The sequence below is a fragment of the Stenella coeruleoalba genome (assembly GCF_951394435.1).
Source record: "Stenella coeruleoalba genome assembly, chromosome: 9".
In the NCBI taxonomy this organism is placed as follows: Eukaryota; Metazoa; Chordata; class Mammalia; order Artiodactyla; family Delphinidae; genus Stenella; species Stenella coeruleoalba.
The window spans coordinates 72,155,894-72,173,628 of NC_137155.1; the positions used below are offsets into that span (position 1 = coordinate 72,155,894).

Genomic DNA, 17,735 nt, shown 5'->3' on the forward strand with positions numbered 1-17,735 from the left:
TCTCGATGGTTTTTCAAAACTTGATTCCACAAATAATGTTGAAAACCCCTCAAAATTAGTACAACCAGTTTTTAGACTGCTACATTAGCAAATCTTTTGCTACAATGTATAAAACAACAAGCTTTCTAGTTATTTCACAGAAATTTAGGTTTTAAAGATATCTGTAGAAATCAGCTAACTCATGCCACCCCCCTTGAGTCACATAGAAGCTGAACAACCTTCCAGGATAACACAACTCATCAATAGTGGTACTAAGAACAGAATCCAGCTATTCCAATTTCATTGATGCTGCAATTACAGATACCTGGTATCTGGATTTGAAGAAGACTTCTTTGTGAGCTTTCTTTCGAGAAACAGATTACATTGTTTCGAAAGAAATAACTTTCAACTTCATTAAAGGTTGATATCGGTGAATAAGGTCTGAACACCTAATGTATAACTAGTAACTACAGTTGATAATAATGTATTGTATAATTGAAATTTGCTAAGAAAGTAGAACTAAAATGTCCTCACCACCACCCCCACCCACAAAGATAAATATGTGAAGTTATGGATGTGTTAATTAACTAGATGGGAGGAATCCTTTCACAATATATCTGTATATCAAATTATCATGACATACTATTTAAATATCTTATTATTTAATTTATCAATTACACCTTAATAAGGCTGAAAAAATGTTGCTATCAAATAGGGTTTTCCAGAAGAACTCATAGATTCTATATTCCCTGCATTCTCCTGTGTTTGAAAATTTGCTTGTGACTTTTATAAATGAATATTTTGGCATGGTATAATATTTCTGGTTAAAATCTCTGACTTCAAAATTCGGCAGACATTATTCCTCTGTCTCCTGACATTGAATACTACTAGAGACAAGACAAAAGCTGTCTTAATTCCTGCTCTCATGAGTAACTTCCTTTGTTTTCTAAGTGTGTGAAGACTTATCTTCTTCTTTCTTAAAGTTCAATTATTTCAATACCATTTATCTAAATATTGATTGTTCTTTATTATTTTTTCATGATCTGCAGACTTTATGCTTCATTTCAGAGGAAATTTCCTCTATTATGTATTTTAAATAACTTTTTATGTCTTTTGTTGGCATTTCTATTTTAGGCACACCTAGAATTCTTATATTGAATTTTATTTGTTCACCCTCTATATCTATCATTATTTCTCTAATTATTTTAATCCCTGTGGGCACTGTGGTTACCTAAAATTTTTCCACTGTGCCAGAATTTAGATTTCAAGCTGTATATATATGGCCTTTTCCATTTTATTTATTGTACAGTAGTGTTGTAGTTAACAATTTGCTTACTCAGTTAAGATGCCACCAAAAAACTACTAGAGCCCATCAATGAATTCAGCAAAGTTTCAGGATACAAAATTAATATACAGAAATCTGTTGCATTCCTATACTGTAACAATGAGCTATCAGGAAGAAAAATTAAGGAAACAATTCCATTTACAATCACATCAAAAAGAATAAAATACCTAGGAATAAATCTAACTATGGAGGTAAAAGATCTGTACTCAGAAAACTATAAGACACTGATAAAAGAAACTGAAGACAAAACAAACAGATGGAAAGATATACCGTGTTCCTGGATTAGAATAATTAATACTCTTAAAATAACAATACTACCCAAGGTAATCTGCAGATTCAATGCAATCCCTATCAAAATACCAAAAACATTTTTCACAGAACTAGAAAAAGTAATTTTAAATTTATATGGAAACGCAGAAGACCCCAAATAGCCAAAACAATTTTGAGAAAGAAGAACAGAGCTGGAGGTATCATGCTCCCTGACTTCAGACTATACTACAAAGCTACAGTCATCAAAATAGTATGGTACTGGCACAAAAACAGACACATAGATCAATGGAACAGAATAGAATCAATGGAAGAGAATAAACCCACACACTTATGGTCAATTAAAGAAGGCAAGAATATACAATGAGAAAAAGACAGTCTCTTCAATAAGTGGTGCTGGGAAAACTGGACAGCTATATGCATATTTAAAAAAAAAAAAGATGAAATTTACAAAAGTTGACTCAAAATGGATTAAAGACCTAAATGTGAGACCTGAAACCATAAACCTCCCAGAAGAAACAGGCAGAATACTCTGACATAAATCGCAGTAATATTTTTTTGGATCTGTCTCCTAAGGCAAAGGAAACAAAAGCAAAAATAAACAAATGGGACCTAATTAAACTTAAAAGCTTTTAGACAGCCTACTGAATGGGAGAAACTATTTGCAAATGATATGACCAGGGGTTAATAGCCAAAATATATAAACAGCTCATACAACTCAATATCAAAAAAACAAATTACCTGATAAAAAATATGGGCAAAAGACCTGAATAGACATCTTCCAAGGAAGATATACAGATGGCCAACAGGCACATGAAAAATGTTCAACATTGCTAATCATCAGAGAAATGCAAATCAAAACCACAAGGAGATATTACCTCACACGTCAGAATGACTATTACCAAAAGGACCACAAATAACAAATGTTGGCAAGGATATGCAGAAAAGAGAATCCTTGTACACTGTTGGTGGGAATGTAAGTTAGTGCAGCCACTGTAGAAAACAATATGGAGGTTTCTCAAAAAAACTAAAAATAGAGCTACCATATGATCCAGGAATTCCACTCCTAGGTATATATCTGAAGAAAACAAAAACATTAATTTGAAAATATACATGCACCACAATGTTCATAGCAGCATTATATATAGTAGCCAAGATATGGAAGCAACATAAGTGTCAATCAATAGATGAATGGATAAAGAAGATGTGGTATACACACACACACACACACACACACACACACACACACACACACACACTGGAATACTACTCAGCCATAAAAAAGAATGAAATTCTGCCATTTGTATAAACATGGATGGACCTGGAGGGTATTATGCTTAGTGAAGTAAGTCAGACAGAATAAGACAAATATTGTATGTTATCACTTATATGTGGAATCTAAAAAATAAAATAAATGAGTGAATATAACAAAACAGAAACAGACTCACATAAAGAACAAACTAATGGTTACCAGTGGGGATAGGGAAGTGGGGAGGGAGGGGCAAGACAGGGGTAGAGGAGTAAGAGATACAAACTACTATGTACAAAATAAATAAGCTACAAGGATACATTGTATGGTACAGGGAATACAGCAAATATCTTATAATTACTTTAAATGAAGTATACTGTATAAAAATTTTGAATCACTTTGGTATACATCTGAAACTAATATAATATTATAACTCAAATATACCTCAATAGAAAAACATAAAACAATAAAGAGTTACCCAAATAAAGTTAGCAAAAGACAAAAACAAACAAAATGTTCATTGACAGAGAAGTGGATAAAGAAAATGTGTTTATACATACATTTTCACTGAAAAATGCAAAGTAAGTTTTGATGCATGAGGAATATTAATGATATTTTAAACTTTCTTTGCTATTTTTCAGCATCTTAGAATCACCATGTTAAAGCTTTGTTTGAGCTAGATTAAATCACTGATTTGATAACAGCCCACCAACTCTTCATACATTTTTTTACTTGTTAAGCTATTGCTGCCTTAGGCATTTAGGAAAAGTAAGGATTTCTAAATTATATGACATTATTCTTTTTCTCTATTGTGTACAACCTCTGTTTTTCTAAATGCCTACTCAGAAAATATGTTCTTCTCGCACTTTGCCTTGTCAACTGATTTTAGATAAAATCTTTTAAGACTCATTTACATTTGTAAAAAGGAAAAAAGAGTAGGTGACCCAATTTGGTTAAAGCTTTTGGAGTTATATCCCTTACCTCCTTCAAACACTGCAGGCATATGATAAAAAATTCACTAGACTAGAAAAACCAATCTTGTAGCCACTAAATACAATAAATAAAAGTCTACAAGAAATAATATAATAAATGGCCTACAATAAAACCAATATATAGATTTATTTAATAAATTATTTTTTTCTTTTGGTGGAGTTTCAATGGGAAATTTAATCCACTCAGATCATCTAAAATGGTTCCTTCCATGGCCTTAAACTAGTCATTGGGCTGATGAGGTAATGGGAAGAGAGGCTAGGAGTTTCGACCACTCTATATAAAAATAGAGACATTTCAGCCCAAGAAACAATTTAAGATCCAGTCCCAGACTCAAAGAGGCTGAAGGCAAGAGGATTCAAAGGAGACTTCTGAATAAACAGTGAATCTATTATGCTACTAAGGAAAACCAGGGTAAATCCCTTTTGATAGGTCTCAATTAAGCACCAGTTATAGAACATTTTGCTAAGAGTCATACTGGAAAATTCTCCAGTAAGTAAAGCCACAGAACAGACATTTTCATGGGGTCACAGAAAACCCCAAGACAGCCCTGGATCAGAGCCACCAGTGTCTGTAGCATCCCAAGGAACACGCTGAAAAGCAAGACTACAACTCTGAGACTTGGCACATTAGATTCAGAGCTTTTACCAGCTTGATGGAATCTGACCCTTCAAGGATTTGAGGAGACTGTGCGCTCTGCCATCTGTGGCTGAGGCCAGATCTTCACACCAATGAGCAGATTATGGATAAGCTGGTGATGGAGCAGTTTGTGATGTTCTTGTTGCAGGATTTCCAGGTCTTAGTCAAGGAAAGTGGTGTGGAGAGTTGCAAAGAACTGGAGGACATGCTAAGAAATAACAAGAAACCCCAAAATAGACCATAGTCAGCTTACAAGGAGAGAAGTTTCTTCTGCAAAATTCAAATGTTCAGATGGTGGAAGCTGAGATCAGTGACATGAGCAATGGGGGAAACTTATTCAGGAAGCCTGAACCTTCTATGAGTGAGATACATTCAGATGACAGAAGGAACAGAATATTCTCCTGACAGAGACCATTCCTGAAAAAGGTAAACTGGAGGTTCTACAACTCAAACAGAAATTGGAGAAGGGTCTGATGGAAGACAGGGGAGAGACAAGAATACTTAAATCTCAGGAGCCTCAGCTTCTGAAGGGTCCTGAGAGGGAAGTTTTGACTCAGAGTGGACACAAAAGAGACTCTCAGAAGAGTCTAAGAAGTTCCAAAAGAAAACAGGACAACAGTTCCATTTCCCAAGAAGTGCCTCAAGAAGGAGCCACATATTTGGAGAAAGGAAAATTCTCAGGACAACTTGGGTCAAATTCAGTTCTTTCACCAAGCACTGTGGGACCAACCGGTCATCATATTGGAAAAGAAGCCACAGACACCATATGAATGTAGGGTATGCAAAAAAAAATTTCATTATAAGCCTCAGTTTGTCACTCACCAGAGGACACACACAGGAGAGAGAGACCCTTTAAATGCAATATCTGCCCCAAAGGTTTCATGCAGCTTTCAGATCTCCAAGTTCACCAGTGAATCCACACAGGTGAGAAGCCATACTGTTGTGAACTCTGCACCAAGGAGTTCACCCACGACTCCACCCTGCCTGCTCACAAGAAGATCCACACAAAGGAGAAGCCGTACCAATGTGAAGACTTTGAGAAAGCTTTAAGCCACAAAGGGAACCTCAACATTCACTGACAAACCCACTCTGGACTAAAACCTTATACATGTCCCTAGTGTAACAGCACCTTCTGTCAGCTGGGAACTTTTAAACACCATGAAAAAACACATTTAAAAATGACTTCCCAATGATTCCACCATCAGGTCCAAGTCCATTCTGCCCCAAGAAGGAAATTAAATGGTTGTAAAAATGATGTATGACATGTTGAGCACCTAACGAGGTTTCTGGAACATAATAGGAGTTCCATAAATATTCATTATGAGGACCTTTGCAAAATTACTTATCTTCCCTATAAGTTTTTGTTTTCTACTTCATTATAGCCCTTTGTTTTATTATTATAAGTTTTTTAGGTTTATGTTGCTATTCTTCTTCCAGTGAGTGCAAGTCATGCGTTTTCAATATTTCATCATTAAACTGAGCTACTGAAAATAAATACTTAATTAAATAAAAATTTTCACTGTACCAGAATTTAGATTTCCTGCTGTATATATTGCTTTTTCCATTTTATTAATTGTCCAGTAGTGTTGTGGTTAACAGTTTGCTTACTTAGTGTAGTAATCTCCCCCTTAATGTCATCTTACTGTTTTATTATTTTAATGTCATCTTACATAATTATTTTTGAATTCATAATTTTACAAGTTTTTTTTTTTTTTTAATAAACTCAAGGCACTCAAATAAATTGTCTTCCATTCTCTGGTTTTCTTCTCCAGACTGAGCTCATCAGTTTGTCTATTGCATACCTTGTTCCTCATCTATATGTAGATTTATCCAGCTATTGTTTGATGGATCACACTTCTACATCTTGTTCTTTTGTAACATGACAATGTGGATATTGTATAGTAAAATCTATTTGATAGCCACTTTCCTTATCTCTTGGTATGACACTTAAAGATCTGAATTTTGAGATCTGAATCTCTCTTTCTATTTTCTGTATACTGAAGGTACCAAGGAAGAAATGCTTAAATGAAGTCGCATACTTTGTTTCCCTCCTGAAATACTGTTACTAAAGATACTTTAGCAGGGCCCCTGCACCCAGCCAGGGATGCATTCACTCCTGCAACTTTCTTCTGCTCTCTCCACTTAGTACACATTCCTGGAAATGCCCAACTTCTTGCCTTTGCTGAGATCTTGCAGTGAGAGCTTATGCACTCAAAATGTTTCCTGTATTTATCTCTTGACTTTCCAAGGATGCCTCCTCAATCCACCTCCCTCCCTGTGGAAGAAGTTGGTGAGAATGTCACGATGTTGTGGATTCACAATATTAACTGAGTATTGTTTCTGCAGAATGGAAACAGGGTTAGAACTCTGTGCCACATCAGAATTTACTCATTTATTCAACACATATTTTTTTGTGTCAATTCTGTGGCGAGCTCCATCTTAGGTTTACATCAGTGAAGAAAAAATTAACAAAGTTTCTGCCTCATGAAGATTACCTTCTAGTGGGAATGAGATAACAATGAATAAATAACAAAACATACGTAAGTCGGGTGTATAAATGTGATGAAGAAAAATGAAGCATAATAGAGAGTTACAGGGCTTGCTGTTTTAGATAGGGTGGTCTAAAAGGACTTCTGATATGGTGACAGAGCATAAACCAGAAGAAAGTGGGTGGTAAGTGAGCCAGGTAGCTCTGAGGGGAAGAACTCTCCAGGCAGAGAATATCTAAATGCAAAAGCCCCGCACTGGGAAGGTGATCGGCATAACTGAGGCACAGTGAGGAGGCCAAGGTGACTGATTGGCTGTGAGGTCAGATAAGTTGTGGGAGCCCCAGAAGACACTTGGGCTTTTACTTTGAGGAAGATGGGAAGCCATTGGAGGGTTTTGCATAAAGGAATGACATATTTTGAAAGGATTCCCCCCTCTCTCTCTCAGCTTGACACTTTCCAAATTTATGAAGAGAAGATTGCCTTTTTCTGCTTAGGCTGCTGCTAACTTTCTTACCATTGTTTTTGTGTTGTTGTTGTTGTTTTTTCTTTCAAGTTAGTTAGGAGAAATATAGCCTGTGAACCCTCTTCACTGAGCCATCTCTACCTCTGCCATCCAGAAGGAGGAAGTTTCATTCCCACTGTGCTCTGGTGGCTTGTAGGCAAGGTCCACTCACACTCACCCTCCAGGCCAGGTCAGGAGGGCTGTGCCCTGAGGCTCTCTGGGAACAGCACAGTGAGTACATTCACCACCCCAGCCTCAAATCAGCCTCACCTTCAATCCAGGCAGTGTGTGCCTGTGCAGTAGTGCTTTACGGTTCCTTTTTTATAAATATATGACTCAAAAGAATATTGTTCTTTGTTTATCTTTCTCAGAGTTTGAAGTGTTTATAAGAAATAGTTGTAGATTTATTTTTCAAGATTGCTACCATTAAATCAAGAATTTTTAAAAACATAAGTATGCCCCCAATTGTATTTTTCTTATAAGAGGATGCTAAATTTACAAAAAAAAAAAATGTTATATTTGCATTAAGAAAGGACTAGCAACACATTAAAATAATAAATTATCTCTGATACTAAATGTATATAGAAAAGTTCTTGAATATCTGAAAAACAGGATTTCAGATAAAAATCTAACATACTCTGCTTTTTTTTTACTGGACTACTTCAAATTTTGTTGTGTGAAAGGGGCTCCAAATGTTCTTCATGCAAAAGTCCAGGTCTTGGGTCTCATGTTTACTTCCTGTGACATAAGTGTAAATAATTATTTGAGCACAGTAGAAACAATGGCACTAGATTTATTAAAATCTGGTTTAAAATGTAAAGAACATGTATTTTTATGAATTATTTATAGACTAGGGGACAAAACTAATGAAGTATTAAGGGAATAAGAAATGAACCTTGAATTTATAGATATTTGTAATAAATCTTTTGACTATGGTAAGGGCAACCTAAATTTCTGAAGGATAAACATAGAAAAAGCCTAAACTTAAGGTTATATGTAAGGTATATTGGGTACCATGTCAATAAGCTTATCATGTCATATATCGTGTATTGTTCTTGTGGTTATTTTTCTAAAAGAATTCTTTTTTCTTTTAAACATCTTAATTGGAGTATAACTGCTTTAAAATGGTGTGTGAGTTTCTGCTTTATAACAAAGTGAATCAGCTATACCTATATCCCCATATCTCCTCCCTGTTGCTTATCCCTCCCACCCTCCCTATCGCACCCCTCTAGGTGGTCACAAAGCACTGAGCTGCTCTCCCTGTGCTACGCGGCTGCTTCCCACTAGCTATCTCTTTTACATTTGGTAGTATATATAAGTCCGTGCCACTCCCTCACTTCGTCTCAGCTTACCCTTCCCCTCCCAGTGTCCTCAAGTCCATTCTCTACGTCTGCGTCTTTATTACTGTCCTGTCTCTAGGTTCTTCAGAACCATTGTTTTTTTTTTTTTACATTTCATATCTATGTGTTAGCATACTGTATTTGTTTTTCTCTTTCTGACTTACTTCACTCTGTATGACAGACTATAGGTCCATCCACCTCATGACAAATAACTCAATTTCATTTCTTCTTATGGCTGAGTAATATTCCATTGTATATATGTGCCACATCTTCTTTATCCATTCATCTGTCGATGGACACTTAGGTTACTTCCATGTCCTGGCTATTGTAAATAGAGCTGCAATGAATATTGTGGTACATGACTCTTTTTGAATTATAGTTTTCTCAGGGTATATGTCCAGTACTGGGATTGCTGGGTCATATAGTAGTTCTATTTTTAGTTTTTTAAGGGACCTCCATACTATTCACCATAGTGGCTGCATCAATTTACATTCCCACCAACAGTGCAAGAGGGTTCCCTTTCTCCACACCCTCTCCAGCATTTATTGTTTGTAGATTTTTTGATGATGTCCATTCTGACTGGTGTGAGGTGATACCTCATTGTAGTTTTGATTTGAATTTCTCTAATGATTAGTGATATTGAGCATTCTTTCATGTGTTTGTTGGCAATTGGCATATTTTCTTTGGAGAAACATCTATTTAGGTCTTCTGCTCAATTCTGGTTTCAGTTTTTTTTTTTTTTTTTTTTTTTTGATATTGAGCTGCATAAGCTGCTTGTAAATTTTGGAGATTAATCCTTTGTCAGTTGCTTCATTTGCAAATATTTTCTCCCACTCTGAGGGTTGTCTTTTCGTCTTCTTTATGGTTTCCTTTGCTGTGCAAAAGCTTTTAAGTTTGATTAGGTGCCATTTGTTTATTTTTGTTTTTATTTCCATTTCTCTAGGAGCTGCGTCAAAAAGGATCTTGCTGGGATTTATGTCATAGAGTTTTCTACCTATGTTTTCCTCTAAGAGTTTTATAGTGTCTGGCCTTACATTTAGGTCTTTAATCCATTTTGAGTTTACTTTTGTGTATGGTGTTAGGGAGTGTTCTAATTTCATTCTTTTACATGTAGCTGTCCACTTTTCCCAGCACCACTTATTGAAGAGGCTGTCTTTTCTCCATTGTATACTCTTGCCTTCTTTATCAAAGATAAGGTGACCATATGTGCATGGGTTTATCTCTGGGGTTGCTATACTGTTCCATTGATTTATATTTCTGTTTTTGTGCCAGTACCATACTGTCTTGATGACTGTAGCTTTGTAGTATAATCTGAAGTCTGGGAGTCTGATTCCTCCAGCTCAGTTTTTCTTTCTCAAGATTGTTTTGGCTATTCGGGGTCTTTTGTGTTTCCATACAAAGTGGGAAATTTTTTGTTCTAGTTCTGTGGAAAATGTCATTGGTAGTTTGACAGGGATTGCATTGAATCTGTCGATTGCTTTGGGTAGTATAGTCATTTTCACAATGTAGATTCTTCCAATCCAAGAACATGGTATATCCCTCCATCTGTTTATATCATCTTTAATTTCTTTCATCAGTGTCTTATGGTTTCTGCATACAGGTCTTTTATCTCCTTAGGTAGGTTTATTCCCAGGTATTTAAATCTTTTTGTTGCAATGGTAAATGGGAGTGTGTCCTTAATTTTTCTTTCAGATTTTTCATCATTAGTGTATAGGAATGTGAGAGATTTCTGTGCATTAATTTTGTATGCTGCTACTTTACCAAATTCATTGATTAGCTCTAGTAGTTTTCTGGTAGCATCTTTAGGATTCTCTATGTATAATATCATGTTATCTGCAAGCAGTGACAGCTCTACTTCTTCTTTTCTGATTTGGATTCATTTTATTTCTTTTTCTTCTCTGATTGCTGTGGTTAAAACTTCCAAAACTATGTTGAATAACTGTGGTGAGAGTGGGCAACCTTGTCTTGTTCCTGATCTTACTGGAAATAGTTTCAGTTTTTCACCATTAAGGATGATGTTGGCTGTGGGTTTGCCATATATGGCCTTTATTATGTTGAGGTAAGTTGCCTCTATGCCTACTTTCTGGAGGGTTTTTTATCATAAATGGGTGTTGAATTTTGTCAAAAGCTTTTTCTTCATCTATTGAGATGATTATATGGTTTTTATCCTTCAATTTGTTAATAAGGTGTATCACATTGATTGATTTGCATATATTGAAGAATCTTTGCATTCCTGGGATAAACCCAACTTGGTTATGGTGTATGATCCTGTTAATGTGCTGTTGGATTCTCTTTGCTAGTATTTTGTTGAGGATTTTTGCATCTATATTCATCAGTGATATTGGTCTGATTTCCTTATTTATTTTCATTTTGGATGATCTGTCTATTGGTGAAAGTGGGGTGTTAAATTCCCCTACTATGATTGTGCTACTGTCGATTTCCCCTTTTATGGCTTTTAGCATTTGTCATATGTACTGAGGCACTCCTATGCTGGCTGCATAAATATTTACAATTGTTATATCTTCTTCTTGGATTGATTCCTTGATCATTATGTAGTGTCAATCTTTGTCTCTTGTAATAGTCTTTACTTTAAAGTCTATTTTGTCAAATATGAGAATTGCTACTGCAGCTTTCTTTTGATTTCCATTTGCACAGAATATCTTTTTTCATCCTCTGATTTTCAGTCTGTATGTGTCCCTAGGTCTGAACTGGGTCTCGTGTAGACAGCGTATATACGGGTTTTGTTTTTGTATCCATTCAGCCAGTCTACGTCTTTTGGTTGGAGCATTTAATCCATTTACATGTAAGGTAATTATCAATATGCATGTTCCTATCACCATTTTCTTAATTGTTTTGGGTTTGTTATTGTAGGTCTTTTCCTTCTCTTGTGTTTCCTGCCTAGAGAAGTTCCTTTAGCATTTGTTGTAAAGCTGGTTTGGTGGTGATGAATTCTCTTAGCCTTTGCTTGTCTCTAAAGGTTTTAATTTCTCTGTCGAATCTGAATGAGATCCTTGCTGGGTAGAGTAATCTTGGTGGTAGGTTTTTCCCTTTCATCACTTTAAATATGTCCTGCCACTCCGTTTTGGCTTGCAGAGTTTCTACTGAAAGATCAGCTGTTAACCATATGAGGATTCCCTTATATGTTATTTGTTATTTTAACCTTGCTGCTTATTAACATTTTTTCTTTGTATTTAATTTTTGATTGTTTGATTAATATGTATCATGGCATGTTTCTCCTTGGATTTATCCTGTATGGGACTCTCTATGCCTTCTGGGCTTGATTAACTATTTCCTTTACCATATTAGGGAAGTTTTCCAATATAATTGCTTCAAATATTTTCTGAGCCCCTTTCTTTTTCTTTTCTTCTTCTGGAATCCCTATAATCGAATGTTGGTGTGTTTAATATTGTCCCAGATGTCTCTGAGACTGTTCTCAATTCTTTTCATTCTTTTTTCTTTATTCTGCTCTGCAGTATTTTTTTCCACTATTTTATCTTCCATGTCACTTATCTGTTCTTCTGCCTCAGTTATTCTGCTGTTGATTCCTTCTAGAGAATTTGTAATTTCATTTGTTGTGTTTTTCATCATTGTTTGTTTGCTCTTTAGTTCTTCTAGGTCCTTGTTAAACGTTTCTTGTATTTTCTCCATTCTGTTTCCAAGATTTTGGATCAACTTTAGTATCATTACTCTGAATTCTTTTTCAGGTAGACTGCCTATTTCCTCTTCATTTGTTAGGTCTGGTGGGTTTTTACCTTGCTCCTCATCTGCTGCATATTTCTCTGTCTTCTCATTTTGCTTAACTTACTTGTTTTGGGGTCTCCTCTTTGCAGGTTGCACATTCATAGTTCCAGTTGTTTTTGGTGTCTGCCCCCAGTGGCTAAGGTTGGTTCAGTGGGTTGTGTAGGCCTCCTGGTGGAAGGGACTAGTGCCTGTGTCCTGGTGTATGAGGCTGGATCTTGTCTTTCTGGCCGGCAAAACCATATCCAGTGGTGTGTTTTGGGGTGTCTGTGACCTTATTATAATTTTAGGCAGCCTCTGTGCTAATGGGTAGGGCTGTGTTCCTGTCTTGCTTGTTGTTTGGCATAGGGTGTCCAGCACTGTAGCTTGCTGGTCGCTGAGTGGAGCTGGGTCTTATCGTTGAGATGGAGATCTCTGGGAGAGTTTTCGCCATTTGATATTACGTGGCGCTTGCAGGTCTCTGGTGGACCAATGTCCTGAACTCGGATCTCCCACCTCAGAGGCACAGAACTGACACCCGACCAGAGCACCAAGACCCTGTCAGCCGCATAGCTGTTACTGGAGTAGATACTTGTATATAGACTCTACATAGATCCCACTTCCAGAGTTAATATCAGCAGTAGTTGTGGCCAGGTGGTTAAGGCAATGGAGTAGAAATCCATTGGGGTCTCCCCACGCAGGTTCGTATCCTGCCAACTATGAGAAGCCAGTATTTTGGTACAGATCCTTTTTTTCCTTTTGCAGAGTTGTCCACGGATTATTTAAAGAATTTATGAACTGCTGGAATACAATTGGGACCCCAATGGGGCTAGATGAGGAGCGGACGAGGGAGCTACTAAGTCGTGTGATTGTGGTTACAACTTGAGTCCGGAAGAGGGAGATGACAAAACACCCCAGACAATGTGGAACAAAGAAAAGCAAAGCATCGCGAAGTAGCATAGGAAGGGACAGTTCCGACTGACCTCTCGCCCTGCAGAAAAGCCTGCCTGCACCCGGGGCTTCGGGACCACACTGCAGCCTTCTGCACGAGTGCATCAGTGCCCCTCAAATAATTCTTATCAAATGTGTTCCATATTTTGGTGGAGAAATCCTGGCAACTACAAAAAGGTTGTACCAATTTTCACTTCCACCAACTCTGTATGAGAACTTTTCAAAACCGATGAATCACTATCTTCTGGTTTGGATGAAGTTAGGGGGGTATTGTTAAATAATCTAATTTTTGCGTAACACTTTTTCTGAACACAATTATTTCAGTGTTTTCACAATGTTTCTAAATTTAAAAGAAAGTGTAATTATTTTATTTTATATTTTGCGGTACGCAGGCCTCTCACTGTTGTGGCCTCTCCCATTGTGGAACACAGGCTCTGGACACGCAGGCTCAGCGGCCATGGCTCACGAGCCCAGCCGCTCTGGCATGTGGGATCTTCCCGGACCGGGGCATGAACCCGTGTCCCCTGCATCGGCAGGTGGACTCTCAACCACTGCGCCACCAGGGAAGCCCGAAAGTGTCATTATTATTGAAAACATTTTTGTGATGAGCTAACAAAGTCCCCCCAAATAAAATAAATCATACTCTTGAGAGATATACATTTGATATACTTTTTTCTCTGAGCAAGCAAACCCATCCAAGACCTCTGTGTAAGATTATAAAACAATAAGAAAGCATTATAAAAATACATGCAAAGGAAAAATAGAAAAACAAAATATGTCTGCTTCTATCTTATCTCTGGTTTAAATTAAAACCCAGAGAGAAAAAGCATCATAACCACAGGAAATCAATATTCTTATAACAATATTATCAAAAAGTATTGTAAACATTTTCATGGAAAGTTTTATGTCATGTTTCCTAGGGCCCACACATTTCCTTCTCTAACTGTAGTGAACAAGAGATGTCCAATAAAATAAGTTCAAAATACAAACATTTCTCCTGATAGTTTCTCCTAACTTTCTGCTTAGTCTTCTTGTCTAAACCAGCATTGCCACATAAATAGGCTAATGCATGCTTGATTACATTATTCCTTTAAGTGCCTAGACATCAAACTTATGTGTATGTAGAAAACAAAGCAAATCCTTGTGAGAGGTAGTCACTACTGATTAATTCATTAATTAATGTATAGTTTATTTATTTTGATCCTTCTTATTTAATAACAAATATAATACTTTCAATTTTCTTTTAGTTACAGTACACCTTTATATGCAGTTATTTCATTAATACTATTTCCTGAGTAATTATAAATTTTTATTTCCTTTATGGCCCTAGACTTACTGAGAAAAATAGTTTTCAGTGTACGAGTGGTTGACCTTTTCTAATATCCCTATATAATGAATTTCTAAGTTCATTGCATTATTGGCAGAGGCTGTGACCCTCACAATGTCTTATAAGTCCCATGTTTGAAAGGTGAGATATTTATTCTCTGTCTACAGAGTACAGAGATCGATTTAGTCTTTTAAACTACATTAATCCTCTTATTCAGATCCTATACATTATTATGTCATACATTTTTATGTAATACCATTTAAAGTCTCTGTTTCAGTTGAGGTCCTAAAAGCTAAGAACAATAGATTAGGTGCTGAGAGTTCTTGTATCCTAAATTAAGGGATTGGATGACCTAGTTGATACAAGCCAAACCAGTTCTTCCAAGTTTACCAGGTTACAGTGGATTTACTGCGAGTTAATGAAGATTAAGCTTCTGGGCCCCTTCACATGCACAGGCCTCTCCTCAGATAATGAATAATGTCTATTAAAAAGTATTTAATATTAAGTGCTCTACCAGAACTCTGGAAACACCCTGAAATCTTACAGCTCATGTATGAAAGAAATTTAATAGTGGTTTTCCGAAATTTTTCAAGAATTTCAAAAATTTACATGCTGCTCCAAAAAAGAAGTGTAAAGGTGGAAGAAACTTTTAAAATTATAATAAAAAAACAAATTTTAGTTAACCATGGCAAGAGAAAATTGAAATACCTTCCTAATATATCTATTGAAAACAGATCTATTTCCAAATGATTGGCATATGAAGAGGAGATCAAAGAATATGCAGTGAAAGATGTTAGAGAAAAAGGTATTTTAGAGAGATGTCAGGCAGTCCATCAATAAAAAGGTTATTTTTTATTTTGTGAGGTTGAGTGTGTCTGTAAGCTTTTTAAAATTGATAGTAAGTTCTGATTTCTTTTCACTTTACTAAACATTCACATTAATTCTTAATTTTGCATTTGTTCTTTTGTATTCTTTTTCTTAACCTCCCCACAAAACTGTACCAGCTTCAGACCCCACAAAAGGTGAATTATTCCCTGGTGATCATACACCTTCAGTGACTCAAGAATGAAGTGTCAAAGGGTTTAATTAAAGAGAAGATTCACTTGTATCCCCCCACCTTACACCAAATAAACACAAGCGTGATGAATCAAGAAGCTGGAGACGCGGTTACATCACTGTGTCCCTACAACACTCCCCCACCCCTTACCCTACCTATGAAGAAGAGCTTTCCCATCACCTCAGTCAGGTGAGAAGGGCTCTGAGGGAATCATCCCAAGGCCCTAGTTGGCATGTCCTTTAGAGGAAGTGGTGTCTGAGGCTTCCCTAGAGATTTTTAGTGTCTGGAGCTGTCTTTTTTGTCAGAGGACTGGGCACAAGCCATACTTTCCAAGGAACAGGGAAAGGGTACCTGAGTTTCTCAAGAGGCAAGTAGTTGCCTGGGAGGGAGCTACCACTTGGGAAGCTTTAAAAGGCCCCCACTCAAGAGAAATGCCTGGAGATGCAAAGAGACCCCAACAAAGGAAGTCTGTGGGGGGTGGACCATCCCACCCAGACCAACCTCCACCCTCCACCTCCCTCTCCCCATGTCTGGGGAAAGGGAGAAAGCTTCAGCTTAAATGAAATCTGGAGTTCTGATTACTGCCTTGGACTGGGCATTTTAATTATCAAATTGTGATTTTCCTTGTGGCTGAGTGACCAACCTGAGCTGTCATTCATCGGTGGGGAAAAACTTAATCGAGCTTGAGCTTGAGGGAACTATGGGAAAAAAATAAAATTGCTTTATATCAAACCCTAATGAGCCAAACTTATTCAAGAAAAGCTATATACATTTTCCTTTAGCCTTCTTAATCTACTGGGGACAGTAATTTATGTGAAAGCATGCCTGTTTTTTCCTCTAGAGCTTCTTTTCTATTTTTAACAAATTTTTACAAATTGCTTTTCAAGGCTATGTTACACAGCATATAAAAGTTTACTATCTTTAAGATAAACGAACATGTCAATATAAATCATGCCCACTGTTTTCTTTTAATTTTAGTATTTACCTAACTAAACTGAGCTTTCAGAGAAGAGGATATAGCCTGAGTAATTCCTACCCTTCGAAATATTTCGAATTTTCTTTGTTACCTTAAAAATGATTTTAGGCGTTTTTAAAAATAAATATTCCATGGTATTTGAAAGAAATCTATATTCTATGTTTAAAGAAGGTAAGCTTCTTGACATATCTGTATTCATGTCTGTAAGCTAAATAGAAAATAAAATGATTTTTTCCCCAAAATTATTCATCAGAGAAGAGAAAGTACCTTCTTTATATTTGAAATCCATAGCAAGCTCCAAGAGGAGTAGAAGAGACAGTGTGAAATTCTTTACATTTAGCAATGGAAACAGCACATCTGATTTTTTCATGTTCTTATGAACCCATCTATGTATACAAAAAAGGATGGAGATGGCAGAGTTGTTCAATGTGATGACCCTAGATGCCCTCCCCAGAGCCCTGGCACCTTTGCTAAACCCATATTATTCTAGGAATGTGGTCTGCAAGGCAGTCAACGATTTTGGAGAGAGGTCAGACATTATTTCAAATATATGAAAACTAGAAGTGGGAGTGCAAAAAAGGGGTTCCCAAATTGGCAAGATTTATGCAAATTAAAAATATTTATACTCTTTGGGCCAACAGTTCCACTTATAAATATCAATCCTAGAAAAACATTTGCACATGTGCATCAAAAAATACGGTATTGTGGGACTTCCCTGGTGGCACAGCGGATAAGACTCTGCAGTCCCAATACAGGGGGGCCCGGGTTCAAGCCCTGGTCAGGGAACTAGATCCCACATGCATGCCGCAACTAAGGATCCCATGAGCTGCAACTAAGGAGCCTACCTGCCGCAACTAAGACCCGGCACAACCAAATAAATAAATTTAAAAAATGTATATGGTATTGT

The 17,735-nt window shown here is 36.7% G+C and overlaps 1 protein-coding gene and 1 pseudogene across 6 annotated transcripts in view; one reads left to right on the forward strand and one right to left on the reverse strand.

Annotated features, from left to right (window-relative positions):
- TFEC (transcription factor EC) overlaps positions 1–17,735 on the reverse strand; it is a 667,358-nt gene that overhangs the window by 326,224 nt on the left and 323,399 nt on the right. The gene's annotated exons all lie outside the window — the stretch shown is intronic.
- On the forward strand, positions 4,943–5,662 carry LOC307191747 (annotated as a pseudogene). Its single transcript has one exon. The product of its transcript is annotated as an uncharacterized misc_RNA (transcript).